We start from the raw sequence: 20,119 nt of genomic DNA, 5'->3' as shown, positions 1-20,119 counted from the left end.
GAGCTTTCCTTGGCCATGTTTAACTTGAAGCCATGAGGCTTCATGGGGTCCAGAGTCAATGCTGAGGCCTCCTAGAGCAACACTGTCCTGACTGTACACCACTGTGCCACCACCTCTGCTGGGTCTGTCCTGCCGGTGAGAGAGGACATATCCAGGGATGGTGATGGTGATGGTGGAGTCTGGGACATTGTGTGAAAGATATTATGACTGTGTCAGACTGTTGATTAACTAATCTGTGAGACAGTTCTCCCAATTTTGGCACGAACCCCAAGATGTTAGTGAGGAGGACTTTGCATGGTTGACAGGGCAGTTTCTGCCATTGTCTTTTCTGGTGCCTAGGTCAATGCTGTGTGATTTATCCAGTTTCATTTCTTTGAGTCTAAGTAGTGGTTGGTCCAACTGAGTGGCTTGCGAGGCCATTTTAGAGGGCAGTTGAGAGTCAAGCTCATTGCTGTGGTCTGGAGTCATATGTGGGCCAGACCAGGTGAGGTTGGCAGATTTCCTCCCTTGAAGGACATTAGTGACAATGGATTCATGGTGATCGGTAGATTCTTAAGTCCAGACTTCTTTTAAAAATTAAACTTCCACCATCGAACCCAGGTCCCCAGAACATTTTCTGGGTTTCTGGATTAATAGGTTAATGATAATACCAGTAGGCCTTGAGGACTCATGCAAAGAATTTATTTAACTCTTCAGCCATTTCCTGGTTCCCCAATATTATTTCTCCAACCTCATTCTCTTAGGGGCTTGTATTAACTTTGGCCTGTCCTCCTTTCTATATATTTAACAAAGTTCCAGTTGCCTGTCCTGATATTATTTGCAAGTCCATCCTCAAAGTTTACCTAATCCCCTTCTTTTTTTGGTTGTTTTCTGCCTTTTAAGAATTTCTCGATCCTCTGGCTTGTGATTAATCTTTGCAACATTATATCTATTCTTTCTTTCCATTTGATAAAAGGATCCCTTTGCCTTGTCATGTAGGATAATACGATACAATGTTTTGTTTGTCTTTTCTTGCAATACAGAGTTTTTATAGAACATTACAGCATAGTACAGGCCCTTCGGACCTTGATGTTGTGCTGACCTGTCATACTGATCTTAAGCCCATCTAACCTACACTATTCCATGTGCGTCCATATGCTTGTCCAATGACGACTTAAATGCTCCTAAAGTTGGCGAATCTACCACCGTTGCAGGCAAAGCGTTCCATTCCCTTACTACTCTCTGAGTAAAGAAACTACCTCTGACATCTGTCCTATATCTTTCACCCCTCAATTTAAAGCTGTGCCCCCTCGTGCTCGCTGTCACCATCCTAGGAAAAAGGCTCTCCCTATCCACCCTATCTAACCCTCTGATTATTTGATATGTTTCAATTAAGTCACCTCTCAACCTTCTTCTCTCTAATGAAAACAGCCTCAAGTCCCTCAGCCTTTCCTCGTAAGACCTTCCCTCCATACCACGCAACCTCCTCGTAAATCTGCTCTGCACCCTTTCCAAAGCTTCCACATCCTTCTTATAATGCGGTGACCAGAAATGTACACAATACTCCAAGTGCGGCCACACCAGAGTTTTGTACAGCTCCACCATAACCTCTTGGTTCCGGAACTCGATCCCTCTATTAATAAAAGCTAAAACACTGTATGCCTTCTTAACAGCCCTGTCAACCTGGGTGGCAACTTTCAAGGATCTGTGTATATGGACACCGAGATCTCTCTGCTCATCTACACTGCTAAGAATCTTACCATTAGCCCTGTACTTTGCCTTCCGGTTACTCCTACCAAAGTGCATCACCTCACACTTGTCTGCATTAAACTCCATTTGCCACCTCTCAGCCCAGCTCTGCAGCTTATCTATGTCTCTCTGCAACCTACAGCATCCTTCATCACTATCCACAACTCCACCGACCATAGTGTCATCTGCAAATTTACTAACCCATCCTTCTGCGCCCTCATCCAGGTCATTTATAAAAATGACAAACAGCAGTGGACCCAACACCGACCCTTGCGGTACACCACTAGTAACTGGTCTCCAGGATGAACATTTCCCATCAACTACCACCTTCTGTCTTCTTTCAGCAAGCCAATTTCCAATCCAAACTGCTATATCTCCCACAATTCCCTTCCTCCACATTTTGTACAATAGCCTATTGTGGGGAACCTTATCGAACCTTGCCGAAATCCATATACACCACATCAAACGGTTTACTCTCATCTACCTGTTTGGTCACCTTCTCAAAGAACTCAATAAGGTTTCTGAGGCACGACCTTCCCTTCATAAAATCACATAATACACCAACTTTGGATGCTTGTATGCTTGCTTGTTTGCTGATCAAAATTAAATAAGTGAAACAATTGCACTGAGGTCACCAATCAGCCAGCACATGACCCTTCCTGTGCATTGGCTGCATGGTTACAAGGAGGAAGAATCAAGTGTCTGGTTCAGCTCAGTGAGACAGAAGCTGTATATTTTGGAAGTTTTGGATTTGACCTTTGAACAGGACAGTTCCATTTATGTATCTAAGTTATATTTATTCACTGTTTCACAGTGGAAGGACACAGTGGAAGGATGGCAAAATGGTCAACTCAAGGATGAATCTTGGGGATGTTTACTAATAATTGCACAGTGTTTAGCATCAACAGCAAGATGTCGATAATACTCGGGCTTGAACTGATGAGTGCCAAATAATGTTTGCACCACAGAGGTGCCAGGCAATGATCATCTCTAACAAGAGAGAATCTCACCATCTTCCTTTGTTGAGTTTCAACACTGAAATTCTGTTATCAACTTCATGGGCGTTACTACTGACTTGAACCTGCATGAGATAAGCCATATAAATACTGTGGCTACAAGAGCACGTCTGGGAATCATGTGGTTAGTATCTCCTCTCGTTTCTCCCCAAAGCTTGTCCATCTCTGACAAGGCAAAGTTGGGAGTGTGATGGAATATGATTGCCTGGATGCCGCAGCTCCAGTAACACTCAAGAAGCTTGATGCCATCCATGCTTGATTGGCACCATTTCCATCACCTCAACATTGATGTTTGTCTACTGCTGATAGACAATGGGGGCATTGTGTACCATCTACAAAATGCACTGCAATAACTCATCTGACAGCAGTTCCCACTGGAAAAACAAGGGTAGTTCACCTGTATTGGGTACGTGTGACTGCAATAAATCAAATAAATCAGATCAAATGCTGGGCCAGAATCCTGGCCATCCCTATCTATCAGTCTTGTGCAGGGTATCTATCCCAGATGAACACTTGCGGTCCATGAAGTTAGTTCAGTGCCTTTGCAACAGTGATAATGTGTGACCAATGTATGCTGGCCTTGCGCAGGACCAACATAGAGCCATACAAATGATATAAACCAGAAGGGAGCCATTCAGCCATCTTTGTCCATACTGACCCATAGACATCTGATGCCTTTTTTAATCCCAAATTGTTACAAACGTACATGGACCTGCAGCACTTAAAGTGCAGATCCAGGTACTTCTTAAAAGAGTTTAGAATCTCTTAGTCCAACACCAATTCAGGCAGCAAATTCCTGACACCCATCACCCTCTGCATAAAACGGATTTTCCCACATCCCCTCTAACCCTTCTGCCACTTAGCTTGACTCTGTAACTGCTGATTTTTGAATTCTCTGCCAAGGGAAGCAGCTTCCTCCTGTCTACACTAACTCTACCCTATCTCTGCCCTTCACTGTTTTGTATACCTCAATCATGTCATCCCTCAGACTTTTCTGTTCCAAGGAAAACAGCCTCATATTTACAATTCTCCAGCTTTGGCAATATTTGAGTAAATCTTTTCTGCACTGTCTCCAGAGTTATTATATACTTCCTGGATTGTGATGAACACAACTGCACACACTACTCCAGTTGTGGCATCATCAGTATCTTGTACAGTTTTATCATGATGTCCTTACTTTGGTAATCTACACTTTTCCCAATGAGGCAAAGCATTCCCTGTGCCTTCATCAGAACATTACTGACCTGTAGTGCTACCTTTAGGAACCTGTTCACTTCCATGCTTAGATCCCCCACTTCATCTACCCCTCTCAGTATGTTCCTATTTATTGTGTATTCCCTTTATGTCCTCATGAAAAGCAATGCATCACACTTGTCAGAGTTGTGCTCCATCTGTTGCTTTCCTGCCTTCTCCGCCAACCCATCTAATATCATTTTGGAACTTGGAGCTATCCTCTGTCCTAGCCACCTTACATCCAATTTTTCAGTTGTCTGCCAATTTACCAATTGTGCCCCCCATGTTCAAGTCTGAATCGTTCATCTATAAAATAAATTAAAGGGGCCCCAAAATCAAGCCCTGTGAAACACCAATGGAAATTGCTTTCTGTTCATAAGCACAGCCATGAACAATTACCCTTGTTTCCTGCCACTAAGCCGATTAGTCAACACATTACTCCGTATCCCATGACCCATGAGCTTTCACTTTTTTGCACTTCTCAGGTGGGACGTTATCAATTGCTTTGCTAAAATCCATGTCGACAAATTCATTGCGCAACCCTCATCGATCCTCCTTGCCACTTTCTTAAAGAATTCAACTAAATTTGTAAGTAATGACCTTACCTTCACAAAGCCGTGCTGACTATCCATGACTAGTCCATGCCTTTCTCAGTTAGTTTATTTGATCTCTCAGATCGATTTTAAAATTTTCCCACCACTAACGTAAGACAAGCAGGCTTTTAATTGTTTGGCATTTCCTTCGTACCCTTTATAAACAATGGAACCACATTTATATTCCTTCTCTAATTGATTTAAAACAAAATTTGCCCTGAGGATGATTAGTTTAGTCTTGCATGTGCTGGTGCTACCCTCCTAATGGAGGAAGGGGGACTTTTCATCCAAATTCCCTACTTGTTTCCTTTGTTTTAATTTTCTTTTCTTGTAAATATTTCACCCAGTTCCCTTTTAAGTGAAGCACTAGATTTTGCTTGAATAATCACTTGCAGTAAAAGCATTCCCTATTCCATTATATGGAAACTTTTCCTCTAACTTTCCCATCATTGTTGTGTGAACAAATCCTGGCCTGAATCACAAGAAACAAACTGTGTCTCTTCAGAATTTTTTTTTGTTTGTTAGGGGTCTTATCTCATGAAAAAACAAAAATCAAGCTCTGTTTTTCTGAAACTGGAACAGCAACATTAGAAGCTGCAAGTTCTTCAGTATGTTTGGGAGATCTAGAGTGAATTGTCCCGGAAACCAGATGTTCCACAACATGGTTCTGTGCTCGTGACCATTGGCCTTGAGATTGGTCTCATCTGTCCAGTATTGGAGAATCAGCCTTTGCCTGCTAGAATAGACCAATCATAAAGTCACCAATTGTAAGAGATGCAGTGTTTACCTTCCCTGCATTTGACCTTACTATTGAAATTTTTTTTACAATTATGTGGCTTCTGTCAGATTCTAGTAACTATTTGGAGCCACAGGTGAGAGCTGGTGAAGGTGAGGATGAACCCAGCATGAGCTGCTCAAAAAAAAAGTGAATCAAACAATTTTTTTTGCCCTCTCTCTTAGTCACTCCAAATCCTCTTGAAGCATCTTTGTATCTTCCTCTCAATTCTCATTTCCAACCAGTGATGTGATTTGTCAGTCACGGTGTTTTTCTGTAAATATGCCCATCTTCATCCTTTGTCCCCATCCACAGATTAGCACATTTAATATGAAGAACATAATATGAAAAACATATAGACCACATCAGATGAATTTCCCTCTTCAATACTTCTGATATCTGATAAATAGAGGCCTTCTAATGGGCATTAACATGTTGTGTCAGCATTGCTTGACTGTTGCTTAAGGTTGCGGTGGTAATTAGTCTTTCTGCATTAAATGTACTTTCAATATTAGAAACTTAAGTGATTGACTACTTCATTGGAACCTAATACAATTATCAGTGTTTTTTTTTGACAGTGCTGATTGATTGGATTTACTAAATGGAAATGTACAGTGTTGCTTTCAAATGGTGATAATTTCTCAATGGAATTTCACGTGCAGGCACTCAGACATGAACTAATGGATAAGGAGGAGACAATCATAACTGCTTTGGATTCAGCCCATAGAAGGGCCAGAGGAGCCGCGCTGACACCTTCATGTTTAAACAGGTCAGCCACTTCATCTATTGCAGGAACAACCACTTTTCTGCAGAACACTTGGCTTTATAGAGGAGTAAGATTTTAGAAATAAAGTAATGCTAAGCTGGAGAGTGAGAAATAATGCAGGGACTCGTATGTTATTTAAAGAAACATGTTACAGCGCATGACAGAAGATTCTGTGACAGTTACTTAGAATTGTTTGTTGTGGGAACAATTGAAAATGTTTCCACTCACCTAGTGATCGTGGTAACTTCAAATTATTAGAAAATTTATAGATCAGCATCTTGAAATATGTTTTTGTTCATTTTCACAAAACGTTACATGACTTTACGTTCTGCAATGTGTTCTTAATTACCATATTCAAAAGCAAAAAGCATGTGTTTACTGTCCTACCATATTTTGGTGATGTATTGATGTGTCTCATTTTCAGAGGACACTTTTCTGCGTGCCACGAGATGTATATCAGCCATACCAAAATGCTACCTTTGCCTGAGACAGGGAAGATCAACTGACTTTGGGGAAATGGAGAATCATTCATGAATCCAGTTACTTTCTGATCTGACAGCTTTGTGGCATCTGAATGGATAACAATTTGATCTGGTAATCTCAATTGATAGAGTGCAAATGTGTAGTGATGCATTTTGGGAGCTCTGGTAAGTGAAAGATGTTCACAATGACTAGTAGATCCCTAGAGAGCACTGAGAAACAAAGGGACCTTGATGTCCAAAAGCAAGAGTTCATGCCCTCTGCTTCTGGCCTTTCAGGCAAAGTTGGATCCAACACTCCACTGAGTCTTAGATCCCATGAGCTCTTGTTTTGTTGACCAGTCTGCTATCACTGACCTTATCAAAAACATATAGACCACATCAGATGAATTTCCCTCTTCAACACTTCTGATATCTCCTCAATAAAAATTAGATAAAATTTGCAAACCATGGCATTACCTCAACAAAGCCATGCTGACTATCCCCGAACATTCCATGTTTCTCCAAGTGCAGCGACATTTTGTCCCTTAAAATTCTTTCTGATAACTTCCCTACCACCAAGGTTAGACTGGCTTGTAACTTCTGGATCTGTCCTTTCTTCTTTTATATAAAAGTATGAGCGGTCCTCTGGCACCTTAGCTGTGGCCAGAAATGACTTGAAAAATCTTTGCCAGGACCTTTTGATATCTCCTCCCCTGCTTCATAAAGTCATGCAGTATAGAAACAGGCTCACTTGATCAACATCAATGCCAACTAACAAACATCAAACTACTGATCCCATTTACCTGCACTGAGTCATTACCTGCCATACCCTGGCCCTTTAAATGCTCATCTGTTGCTTCTTTAATATTGCAAGCGTATCTGCCTTCTCCACCTTGTCAAGCAGCATATTACATGTTTGTATCACTTTTGGTGAAAACACTTGCCTCAGATCCCCTCTAAATAGCTGACAGTTTACCTGAAATCTATGCCCCCTGACTTAAACTCGTCTACTGGTTCTCACAATCAATCTATGCCTCTCATAATTTTGTATACGTCGATCAGATTTCCCCTCAGCCTCCTCTGCTGCATGGAAAACGCAATTAGCCTACCAGTTTCTCCTCATAAAACTTGCATTCAATCACAAAACAACACCCTGAAACATATACTATCAACCAACCTGGCCAACATCTCTGTCTCCGGCTTGCTACAGTGTTCCAGTGAAGCCCAGCACAAGCAGACAGAACAACACCTCATTTTCTACTTGGGGACCTGACAGCCCTCCAGACTTAACATTGAGTTCTGCAATGTTAGGGCCTAAACTCTCCCATATCCCAGCGCCCCCACCCCACACACCAACCCTCTGCTCTCAGTAACACTGTCTGCCCGTCACAGGGCCCTCACCCCCTCCTCTAAGTAATACTGCCCGTCACAGGGCCCTCGCCCCCCCCCCCCCTCTCAGTAACACTGCCCGTCACAGGGCCCTCGCCCCCCCCTCTCAGTAACACTGCCCGTCACAGGGACATCACCCCCTCCTCTCAGTAATACTGCCCGTCACAGGGCCCTCGCGCCCCCCTCTCAGTAACACTGCCCGTCACAGGGACATCACCCACTCCTCTCAGTAATACTGCTTGCCATAGGGCCCTCACCTGCCCCTCTCAGTTATGCACTGACTGACTGTCACAGGGCCCTCACCCCCTCCTCTCAGTAACACACTCCGTCACAGTGCCCTCAGACTGTCACAGAGCGCTCACCGCTCCGCTCAGTCACACTGCCATATACAGGGCCCTCACGTGCTCCTCTCAGTAACACTGCCTGTCACAGAACCCTCACGCGATCCTTTCAGTAACACTGCCCATCACAGGGACCTTACCCGCTCCTTTCAGTAACACTGCCTGTCACAGGGACCTTACCCGCTCCTCTCAGTAACACTGCCTGTCACAGGGCCCTCACCCGCTCCTTTCAATAACACTGCCCGTCACAGGGACCTTACCTGCTCCTCTCAGTAACACTGCCCGTCACAGGGACCTTACCTGCTCCTCTCAGTAACACTGACTGTCACAGGGCTCTCACCCGCTCCACTCAGTCACACTACCTGTTACAGTGCCCCTACCCGCTCCTCTCAGTAACACTGACTGTCACAGGGCCCTCACCCGCTCCTCTGTTACACTGACTGACTGTCACAGGGCCCTCACCCACTCGTCTCAGTAACACTGACTGATTGGAAAGGGCGCTCACCCACTCCTCTCAGTAACATCCCCTGACTGTCACTGGGCCCTCACCCGCTCCTCTCAGTAACACTGCCCATCACAGCGCCCTCACCCACTCCTCTAAGTAACACAACTGTCACAGAGCCCTCACCCACTCCTCTCAGTAATACTGTCTGCCACAGGGCCCTCACCCCCTCCTCTCTTTAACACACTCCGCCACCGTGCCCTCACCCCCTCCTTTCAGTAACACTGCCAGTCACAGGGTGCTCACCCGTTGCCCTCAGTAACACTGACAGACTGTCACAGGGCCCTCACCCGCTCCTCTCAGTAACACTGCCCGTCACAGGGACCTTAGCCGTTCCTCTGAGTAAGACTGCCTGTCGCAGGGCCCTCACCCACTCCTCTCAGTAACACGGCCCGTCACAGGGCCCTCAACTGCTCCTCTTGGTAACTCTGACTATCTCCCGGCCTTAAACCCCTCCTCTCAGAATCACTGACTGAATGTCACAGGCCTCTCACTCCCTCCTCTCAGTAACACTGCCTGTCACAGAGCCCTCATCCGCTGTTCTGAGTAACACTGGCTGACTGTCACAGTGCCCTTACCTTGCCCACTTATCTGAATTAGAGACAATATCAATGTGGTTGCTTTATCAAGAACAAATACGGAGAGAAATTAATGTCACAATCAAAGTGAACTTGATTAGTAAGAGAATGTGATGGAATGTCTTTATTTATTTAATATAAGTATGTTATTACTGATTTTATGACCTGAAGTCACAGCCGTATTCAATCAGCTTCACTGTCTATATTTGCAACTCATTGACATAAAGTATTTAGTGACGTTCAAAATTGATCCCAATGTTTCCTAATCAGATTTTTTGAAAAGCCAGTGCCAGACTTTGTGAATAACAATACCTGACACCAGGTTCATAGCTAAAACAAAAGATTTTACAGTTTATGAACAATATAGTATCTTTTTTAAAAAAAGTTAAGCAAAAAGGTATTCTGACGAACGCCTATGACTTAAACATCATCTTTTTTGATTCTAGCCCCAATTCTAGCAAAGACAGAAAGACAGACAAACAGATTATAATTAAGGAATGTATCAAAGAGAAAAAACTAAATCAAGTGTAACTGGCCAGTTTACTTAACCAGACTGCATGATCTTTAAAATGGAAAGAACTGTGGATGCTGCAAATCAGGAACAAAAACAAAGCTGCTGGAAAAGCTCAGCAGGTCCAGCAGCATCTGTGAAGGAAAAAAAGAAGTAAGATTTCAGATCTGTTAACCCTTCTTCTGATCAGGTCTGAGGAAGGGCCACCAGATCTGACATCGTACCTCTTTTTTGCCTTCACAGATGTTTTCAGACCTGCTGAGCTTTTCCAGAAATTTTGTTTTTGTCCATCATCTAAAATCTCACAGTCAGATGAGATTGTATGTTAAGTTAAAATCTGAACAATCTACAGATGCTGTAAATCAGAAACAAAAACAGAAGTTGCTGTAAAAAACCAGCAGATCTGGCAGCATCTATGGAGAGAAAACAGAGTTAACATTTTGGGTCGTATTACCCTTCCTCAGAATTCCTTATTTCTAAGTGTCACAGGATCTGAAACGTTAATTCTAACTTCTGTCCATAGATGCTGCCAGACTCGCTGAGCATTTCCAGTAATTTCTGAGCTTCTGTCTTGGTTTCTGAAAACATTGAGCTATGCAAATACCTTTCAGTAGGCTTTGGGGGATATTTAATTATTACTTGTAACAGAGGACCTCTTAACTTAGAATAAGTTGATAATGGGAGGACAACCAGTTGGCAATCAAATCTCTGTCCTGTAGCTTTTGCAGGGACAATCCTTCTGATTTAAAGACAGTTCAATATTGGTTTCTCTTTGCTAATGACTCATCAATAGAGTTTTCTTGGAAGAAGAATTGACCTGCAATTAACATCCAGACCTAGCCTCATAAACAAATATCAAATTGTTTCTTCTTTTTTCACATAAGCTGCTGCTCACAGTCCAAAGGTCACTCTCAGCTCACAGTTCACAGCTCCAAACCAAAAATGATAATGAACTTAAGTACTAGGAGGAGTAAGACAATTCAGCTCCTTGAGCCCCGCTGTTTGATATGATTGTGGTTGATCTTATCTCTGCTGCAACTTCAGTTTCCTACCTGCTCTCCATAATTCTTGAACCCATTATGAACTCAAAAATCGTTCTATCTCCTCTTCAAATTTGCTCAATGTCACAGCCCTCCAATGCCTTCTCAGGGAGTGAATTCCAGAGATTCATGACCCTTCCAGTGTAGAAATTTTTCATCATCCCTTTAAACCTTCTTTCCCTATGCTAAAACTATGACCTCTTGTTCTATTGCCCGCATGAGGAACCATCCTTTCCACGTCAACTTTATCAATCTGCTTGAACATATTATATCCCTCAATTAGATCCCTTCTCATTGTTCTGAACACCTGAGAATGTAGGCCGAAACTACTCTGTCTGTCTTAAGATGCATTCTCGTCTCTGGAATCATCCTGGTGAACCTCCACTGGACTGCCTCCAATACAATGACATCTCTCCTTAAGTAAGGAGACCAGAACTGTACACAGGGCTCCAGGTGTGGACTCACTAATGCCTTGCATAGTTGCAGCGACCTTCTTTTGTATTTGTATACTCTCTTTCTTGAGCAACAAATGCCAAAATTCCATTTCCCTGCCTTAATACCTGCTGTACCTGCTTACTGAGTTTCTGTGATTCATAAAACTAAAAAAAATGAAGGTTTCAATGCTGTTAAAATGAAATCCATCCAAGTAAAATTAAAATAATGATAAGAGGACATTAATAGAAAATGAAAACATTTTTCTCTCTCTGGAGAGCAATATTGAACAGGCTTCACATAATAATGTTATTTGTGAGCTTGGATTCTATACTGGAGGAATGCTGCGCAAGTTTTAAGTTTGAATTGTCCACCTATACCGTGTGTAGTGAGAAGGACAAGACGTGGGTTTTAATATAATAATTTTCTGTGTTCTTCTGTTATAAATATACATAGGCATCCGTTTGTGAGCATTTTCAGTAATTGAATACCACAGTAAAGAGAACGAAAATTTATCTCACCCTGGAATCTGAATTGTCCAGTATCACCATCAACTGGGATCATAACACTTGTCATTTCAAAGGCCAAACCTGATATTACCACTCGATTCCTCAACTAAAATGGAATTTGATTCATTCAGTTGTCATACATGAATGACCTTGATAGTGTGTTGTAAATTATAAAGTGAAACAAAATAGCCCTTCACCATTTTTCTTGTAAAGCAAATCCATCATATTCGATTGTTGTAGTGGTATAAAACACTAGTAAGTCACACATTGCAAAGTCCTCCTGAATGTGAGCCAGACATTTACATAGATCTGTGGTTAACCTCAAGAGGCAACCCAATCTTGTATTTGTTTCCTTTTTAGGCCACTTTTCTGACAACAAAGACTTCACCAGTCTCCTTAAACAGCTGAGATCAGACTAATTACAAAGCTCTATTTTGTCCATAACCTACCCTTGATCAATGCTAAAGAAGATACACTAGCATTTAAATAAAATTGTATTTATAGAGTCAGAGAGTGATACAACACGAAACAGACCTTTCAGTCCAATTAGTCCATGCTGACCATAATCCCAAACTAAAGTAGTCCTGCCTGCCTCCTGCGCTCGGCCATATCCCTCCATTCATGTACTTACCTGGATGTCTTTTAAATAGTGAAACTGTACCCGCATCCACCAATTCTTCTGGAAGTTCATTCCACATATGAACAATCCTCTGTATAAAAATATTGCCCCTCGTTTCCTTTTTAAATCTTTCTCCTCTCATCTTAAAACTATGCCCCATAGTTTTGAAATCCTCCACAGTAGGGAAAAGACATTTGGCGTTCACCTTATCTAGATCCCTCATTATTTTATAAACATTCATCGGGTGACCCCGAAACCTCCTAAGATGCAGTGAAAAAAGCCCCAGTCTATTCTCACCTTAAATCTCAAAACCTCCATTTCTGGCAACATCCTGGTAATTCTTTTCTGAACCCTCTCCAGCTTAATAATATCCTTCCTTGAACACCGACCAGAATTGGACACAACAGTTTAGAAGAGGCCTCACCAATATCCTGTACAACTTCAACATGGCATTCCAACTCTTCTCCTCAAAGGTCTGAGTCATGAAACACCTTCTTAACTACCGAAAGAACTACAGATGCTGTAAATCGCGAACAAAAACAAAGTTGCTGTCAAATCTCAGGAAGTCTGGCAGCTTCTTTGAAGGAAAAAACAAAGTTAACGTTTCGGGTCTGGTGACCTTTCCTCAAAACTGGCATTTCCCCTCTTTGCTGTCCACTGTACCACCGATTTTGGTATCATCTGCAAACTTACTAACCAGGCCTTCTATATCCTCATCTAAATCATTTATATAAATGACAACCAAAAGCAGACCCAGCAATGATCCCTGTGGAACACCGCTGGCAACAGGCCTCCAGTATGGAAAACTTCCTTGCATCACCACTCTCCATCTCCTGCCTTTTATCCAATTTTGTTTAGTTTCTACTTAATTAATATTCCAGTAATAAACATCCCTGATGAGCTGCGGAACGGTCACCGCACCCGAAACGTTAACGCTGTTTTTGTTTTCCATCACAGATGTTGCCAGACCCGGTGAGCTATTCCAGCAACTTTGTTTTAGTTCCTGATGAGCTGCGACTTTGTACTTGACTGATTTCCAACATCAAAAGTTCTAAAGGTTGGAAGAGATTGGTTTACCTTGACTTCCTAGCTTGAAAATGTGCCTTTTATGCAAAGAAACTGTACTCTGGGACAGTGGTTTTTCAGATTTACCTGCAGGTCCAGCTGTGAATCGGAGTTGAAGTAGTTGCAAGCACTGATGAATAGGCAGCTATTTAGCCTCTGGATGGAATCCTGTGGAAGCGACGAGGGTCTAGGTCATTGACTCGAGAACTGATGAGGGAACGGCTTGCCCCAACCAGCTTCCCTTCAGGGGAACGCCAGCCTCAGGTCGCTCCCCTCAAGGGGTATGTCATCCTGACCTTGCTCCTCTCATGCGTAGGCAGCTACATCTTTCTCCCCTCTGGCACATAATAGACCGGTGGAAAACCTGGTGGGATGTCACTTTCCATGAGCGGTTGGCTAACCAGAACCCAGCATGTGTACTAAGCAGCAGTGTCACTTGGGAGGTGATGATCTCTGTTACCATTGGCAACCAACCTACGATTATTGCTCGATCTCGGACCAGGATTGAGTGAAACACCATTAGCACGCCACTTCCCCTTCTTGATGTTGCACATTGAATGCCTTTGAAAGCCTGTTACATTTCTTAATGGTGACTCCCCTGCCCACTGTTGACTCAATACCAGTTGTTGTGGGATGATGTATGTGTACGTCAGTTGCTCAATTGGGGACTTTAACTCGCAATGAAGTTGGGAAGTTATGCACAAGTCTTCTCACCATGGATTTAATCTGGCTCTAAGCAGAATTGTAGGTGGTGCCATCCTTCCACCTGATTAAATGTCCTCTATTTTCAAACTTGCCACAAGGGAAAGTACAAAATCCCGCTGTTTTTGTTATCAATTCATGGTTTTTAATTTTGCAATCAGTGTCGTAAGCAGCAGATTAGTTCAGTCCTTGTGAAATTGAAGGCAATGCAACACTTTAATTGGTCACTTTTTAACATGGCAGGTTCTCAGACTGAGGAAATGGTGAATGTTGTTGATCTTTAATGCAATATAATGGAGGAGAGAAAAATCTGGACTATAGAGCCCACAGGAAGAAAATTATAATCTGTCAGTGCTGCCTCCATTAGAACAATGCCAAGTAAATACCCGTCCCCATATCGAACAATAGAAGTTTCCTGCATATCAGAACATACCCATTGAGTGGGGAACTGATGAATAATGCAGGAGCACCATCGGATTGAAATACTTTTATTCTAAGAATTTCAGAACATGCTGGGATTTTTATAGCAAGCAATACTTGTGATGGAATATTCTTTTAATGTCAAAATGCTGCAACAGTTTGGAAGAACCAATATTAAATGGATATTATTGCAGATAATATATGTGAATTAAATAAAATTGTTTGCTTAAAGTATTTTGTAATTCGAATTGAATGTCGCATTTTTGTATCTTAGTTGTCTTCTGTTTCTAATTTTTCTTATTTTTATAGAGCAGGTATTGTCCTGGTCACTTGTAATGCTGCCAATTCAAGATTAACTACATGGATGGTCTCTATCAGTTGCTTAATCCCCGATGTCAGTTTGCAATCCTGAATCCAATATTGTCACTTCATCTTTCAATTCTGTGTATAATCAAAGTCTGAGATCAACAGCTTTCATTTTACTATCTGGAAGTCAATCAGTGCAGATTTTGTTTGTAAACAAGCGTTCTGTATGTAAAACTGCTTCGTTTAATTAGATTAGTTAGTTAAGATTCATTTTAATGAAATGAATCATAACTAAGCTTCATCTCTTCCTCATTCTGATTCTGAACACATGGTATGTCACGCAATGGCAATTCAATTTTGCATTGGTGCCGGTTCAAACCATGTGTTTTCCAACTACAGATTGATAGAGATGAAATTGTACCATTTCCTTTTTAGTACCATTCTCACCATACAGTGTTTCTGTTCATTACGTTTCTGTGCACAGTTCTGAACCAGTCCCCTTGCCCCTGAGCTTGCCAAATGTCTCAATGTTGTCATGACATTGTCAAAGAATTCATTCCTTGGTAGATTCAGAGATAAATTAATGTAACCTAGTATGTGTTAATGCCTCTGCTGTAATCGGGCGAAACACTCAGGCCATTGTCTTAATTTTTCTCTCTTGTATTTATATTGAAATGTTGACCATGCCATTTGCTCCACTTACTGGAATTGGACTTGTTACAGAAGTGCTGAACGTCAACTTGCCAAATACAATTGGATGAAAAGTATGAGGCCAATCAGTCTCTTGAAACACTTTCTCTATGCAATCAACATAACAACATTCATTGACAATGAAAAATTACGTACGTGCTTCAGAAGATTAGATTTGAAACAGAGATTTGTGAATATGAATGGAGCTATATATGTCCCCATCTCAGGCACCAACCTCAAGTTCACCTGGACTATCTACAACACCTCTGTCACCTTCCTGGACCTCTCTGTCTCCATCTCAGGTAACCACCCAGAAACCGATATCCATTTCAAGCCCACCGACTCCCACAGCTACTTAGAATACACCACCTCCCACCCACCTTCCTGCAAAAATTCCATCCCCTATTCCCAATTCCTTCACCTCCGCCTCATCTGCTCCCAGGATGAGGCATTCCATTCCCGTACACGTCAGATGTCCTTGTTTTTCAACGACCGCAACCCCCCACCCCCCCACCCAACCACACACAGTGGTCAAGAACCATGTCTCCCACATTTCCTGCAACTCATCCCTCACACCTCATCCCCGCAATAAGCACCAAAAGAGAACCCCCTCATCCTCTCATACCACCCTACCAACCTCTGGATACAACGCATCATCCTCCAACACTTCCACCATCTGCAATCTGACCTCACCACCAAAGACATTTTTCCATCCCCACCCTTGTCTACTTTCTGGAGAGACCACTCTCTCCATGACTCCCTTGTTGGCTCCACGCTTCCCTCCAACCCCACCACACCCGACATTTTCCCTGCAACTGCAGGAAGTGCTACACGTGCCCCCATACCTCCTCCCTCACCCCCATCCCAGGCCCCAAGAAGACTTTCCACATCAAGCAGATGTTCAACTGCACATCTACCAATCTGGTATACTGCATCCGCTGTACCCGTTGTGGACTCCTCAACATCGGGGAAACCAAGGAGAGACTTAAGTGTTCTGCAAAGCAGTCCCTATGCTCGGTTCACAACAAACAACTGCACCTCCCAGTCGCGAACAATTTCAACTTCCCCTCCTATTCCTTCGACGACATGTCCATCCTGGGCCTCCTGCAGTGCCACAACAATGCCACCCGAAGGTTGCAGCAACAGCAACTCATATTCTGCTTGGGAACCCTGCAGCCCAATAATATCAATGTGGATTTCACAAGCTTCAAAATCTCCCCTCCCCCTACTGCATCCCAAAACAAGCCCAGCTCGTCCCCGCCTCCCTCACCTGTTCTTTCTCTCACCTATCCCCTCCTCCCACCTCAAACCACACCCCCATTTCCTTCCTACTAACCTCACCCCTTGACCTGTCCATCCTCCCCGGACTGTCCTATCCTCTCCCTACCACCCCACCCACACTCACCTCTACTAGCTCCACCTCTTCAACTTGTCTGTCTCCTCTCCAACTATCTTCCCCTCTATCCATCTTCGATCCACCTCCCCCTCTCTCCCTATTTAGTTCAGAATCCTCTCCCCCTCCCCCTTTTCTGATGAGGGGTCTCGGCCCAACATGTAAGCTTTTGTGCTCCTAAGATGCTGCTTGGCCTGTTGCGTTCATCCAGCTGCACACTTTGTTATCTCTATATCTCGTAACAACCTCATTGAGTGAGTTCTAGAGCGAATTGTGCAGGGTAGACTTAGGGTTTATCATTCTAACTTGCCAGTCCTGAAAGATGAAACTTGGTTTGTGTTGGATGTTTGTTTTAATAGCTATGAAAGATATCCTGAAAGGATATGTCAAATCTTTTGTTGAGAATTTTACCCATTTAGTCGCTCTAATCTTTTTCCTTTTTTAAAGTTTCCTTGGTAGTCATAAATTTCAAATATCTGCACAATTTTATTTGGCTTTGTATTGGTTCTCTGAGATTTTCTGTTAATGGCTCCATGACCTGCTAGCTCATTACAGAATTTATCATTGATGTGCCTGTAACAAAATCTTTAGTCTTATACTATATATTCCCAATTTCAGGATAAAGTCCAGAGAGACCTTTTAAAGGAAAGGGGTTTCGAAAGAAAACTTCAGTTCCAACGATCAAAGTCATGAATAGTTGATAAATTATTTGCATTTCATATTTCCAGAACCTAACCCGGAAGAGAGAGCCCAGAGAATTGCCAAAGCTGTCCTCAAACAGTCAACAGAAGTGAAGGAAAATTGGGAGCAATTGAAAATCCATGCAAGCAACTGGCAGAAACAGGTGGAAAAGGCATTGGAGAAACTTCAAGAACTGCAGAAAGCTCTGGATGATCTTGAGGCTCGTGATAACAGCTGAGGGGGTCCACACTGATTGGCAACCTGTGGGTGACCTGCTTATTGACTCATTGCAGGATCACATTGATAAAACCAAAATAAGTGCAATTACATTGCACTTCACTTATGAACAGATGTAACTGCAATGTTGTATCGAGACGATCAGTAATATGAGTACTTAAGTAATATTGATTGAATGGTTGTTAACTTAATTTGAAAATTAAAACTTAGTTGAGCATGCCTTCTGATGATATCACATCGGTAATATTAGTATAATTGAGGATTCTATTAGTCAGTGACATCAGCTGAGTTATCTGCTTGTTGCTATGTTATCAGGATTAAAGGTAAAGTCTTAGCACGCCATTTGGCCACTCCTTAGAGAGAGACAACTGGTTATGATTTAACCTGAAGATCACCATGCCTCGGGCAAGTAGAGGGGTTGAGGCAAAGATCCTTTGTGGTAAGCTCACTGGTGTGGCAATTGAGCCCTCTCTGCAGGGCATCACTTTGCATCACAAACCAACCGTTCAGCCAACTGAATTTGAATGGAGCTTAGGATTGTAGAGTAATCCATGCAATTGTATTTTTTTGAATGAATGTTTCTAACTGGGACTCTCTCACTGGCAAACTTTTTAAAAGCCAGCTCAGCCATACAGGTTAGATGAGTTCCTGATCTCAGCTGAATTTTTTGATCTGGGGTGGGTCAGCGTTAGGAGTTCAGTGATTGGAATGAATTCTCATTAAATTAGCGAGAGGGATACTACACGTGAATAGACCGATGTTTTGAAAAGAGGATGAGATACGAGCAAAAGTTTAATTGATGGAGAAGACCAGCCACAATCATCATCAACGGTGGAGCAGGCTTGAGCAGCCATGCAACATTGTGCTGCCGCTATTTGACTTGCTCCGTGAAGAGGAAGGAAAAGGGTCAAAGTTTCAAAAATGCTGAAGACCACATCATTCTACAACCTCAAAATTTGATTGTGTTCAGCATATTATCACTACTGGTACCCCTCTTTCCTGGTCTATCATCTCAGCAGCTCTACTCTGCCCAAAAGCTGGTTACCAGTGACATTTTTGAAGGCTCTTCCCAAGTCTGAAAATCATTTTTGTTACGTAGAATCAGAGTTGGCGTGTGGAAGGAGGTCTTCTGGCATATCATAGCTCTTTGAAATAACTCCCCAATTCATCCCTGTCTGCTGTGCAATGTCTTCAACCACTTTATATCTCTTTAATGGAGGCAAAGTTTTGAAGGCATCTGAAAGGAGTATTAACGATCCCAGAATACAACTGAGCCTTATTAAGTTCTTAGTTCTGATGATCAAGAGCTTGATCAAAGAGGATTGTTTTAAAAAGTGCCTTAAAAGAGGAAAGGTACAGCGGCGAAGAGGTGGAGGAAGTCTCTTGTTGGGTTTGAAGCCTACACAATTAAATGTTTGACAACCAGTAGTGGGCCATTTAAAATCAAGAGTGGGCAAGAGGACATAATTAGACGAGTGCAGATATCCTGAAGTATGGTTGGACTGGTGGAGATTACCAAAATAGCGATAGGCGTAGCCAAGGAACGATGTGTAAACAAAAATGAGAATTTAATAAATTTACTGTTAATAGTATCAGTGAGTTAGAAAGTATGGAGAATAGGATTTGTTTCAAGATGAGACTCAGGCAGTGGAGTTTTAGATGACCTCATAACACTCTTGGTCACCTGTAGAGAGTTATTATCTGACACTCCACTCAAGCCAATTCTATGATCTTTTGATCTTTCTGCTTATAAATTGTGTGTCTGTGTGGTCACCTCACTAACTGCACCTGGTGAAGGTGGCTGCACTCCAAAAGCTTGTGTGATTTCAAATGAACCAGTTGGACGACAAGCTGGTGTCATGTGACTTCTGACTTCAAACAGTTATAGAATATGTTTTCAATCCTACCTTGACTTGATAATAAGACATCTTCCTAAAATTTATAAAATGAGAAGTATGTCTAACCCTGAGCCTTAGAGTGTTTTAGATGCCATGGGCAAATGTGGGACTCCAGCAGGGAATGCATTGGAATTGTCAGGTCCAGAAGTGAAGTAGTTCCAGATGAAGGTTTCACTGCTAATGAGCCAAGACAAGAGACAGGTAGAGAGTATTAAAAAGATGTAAAGAGACAGC

The 20,119-nt window shown here is 42.5% G+C and overlaps 1 long non-coding RNA gene across 3 annotated transcripts in view; it reads left to right on the top strand.

Moving 5' to 3' along the window:
* LOC132208378 (uncharacterized) overlaps window positions 1-18,206 on the top strand; it is a 57,826-nt gene extending 39,620 nt beyond the window's left edge. For 2 of the 3 annotated variants that reach the window (XR_009444456.1, XR_009444454.1), the window contains 2 exons: window positions 6,008-6,114; window positions 6,536-8,006. This is a non-coding gene — a long non-coding RNA (uncharacterized LOC132208378). Of the gene's footprint in view, window positions 1-6,007; window positions 6,115-6,535; window positions 8,007-14,989; window positions 15,979-17,797 lie in introns of those variants that run through there. The other variant, XR_009444455.1, reaches the window with a different exon arrangement.
* The last annotated feature ends 1,913 nt before the right edge of the window (window positions 18,207-20,119 follow it).

This window comes from Stegostoma tigrinum, unplaced genomic scaffold, assembly GCF_030684315.1.
Source record: "Stegostoma tigrinum isolate sSteTig4 unplaced genomic scaffold, sSteTig4.hap1 scaffold_372, whole genome shotgun sequence".
In the NCBI taxonomy this organism is placed as follows: Eukaryota; Metazoa; Chordata; class Chondrichthyes; order Orectolobiformes; family Stegostomatidae; genus Stegostoma; species Stegostoma tigrinum.
This window is presented reverse-complemented; position numbering and strand designations above follow the sequence as displayed.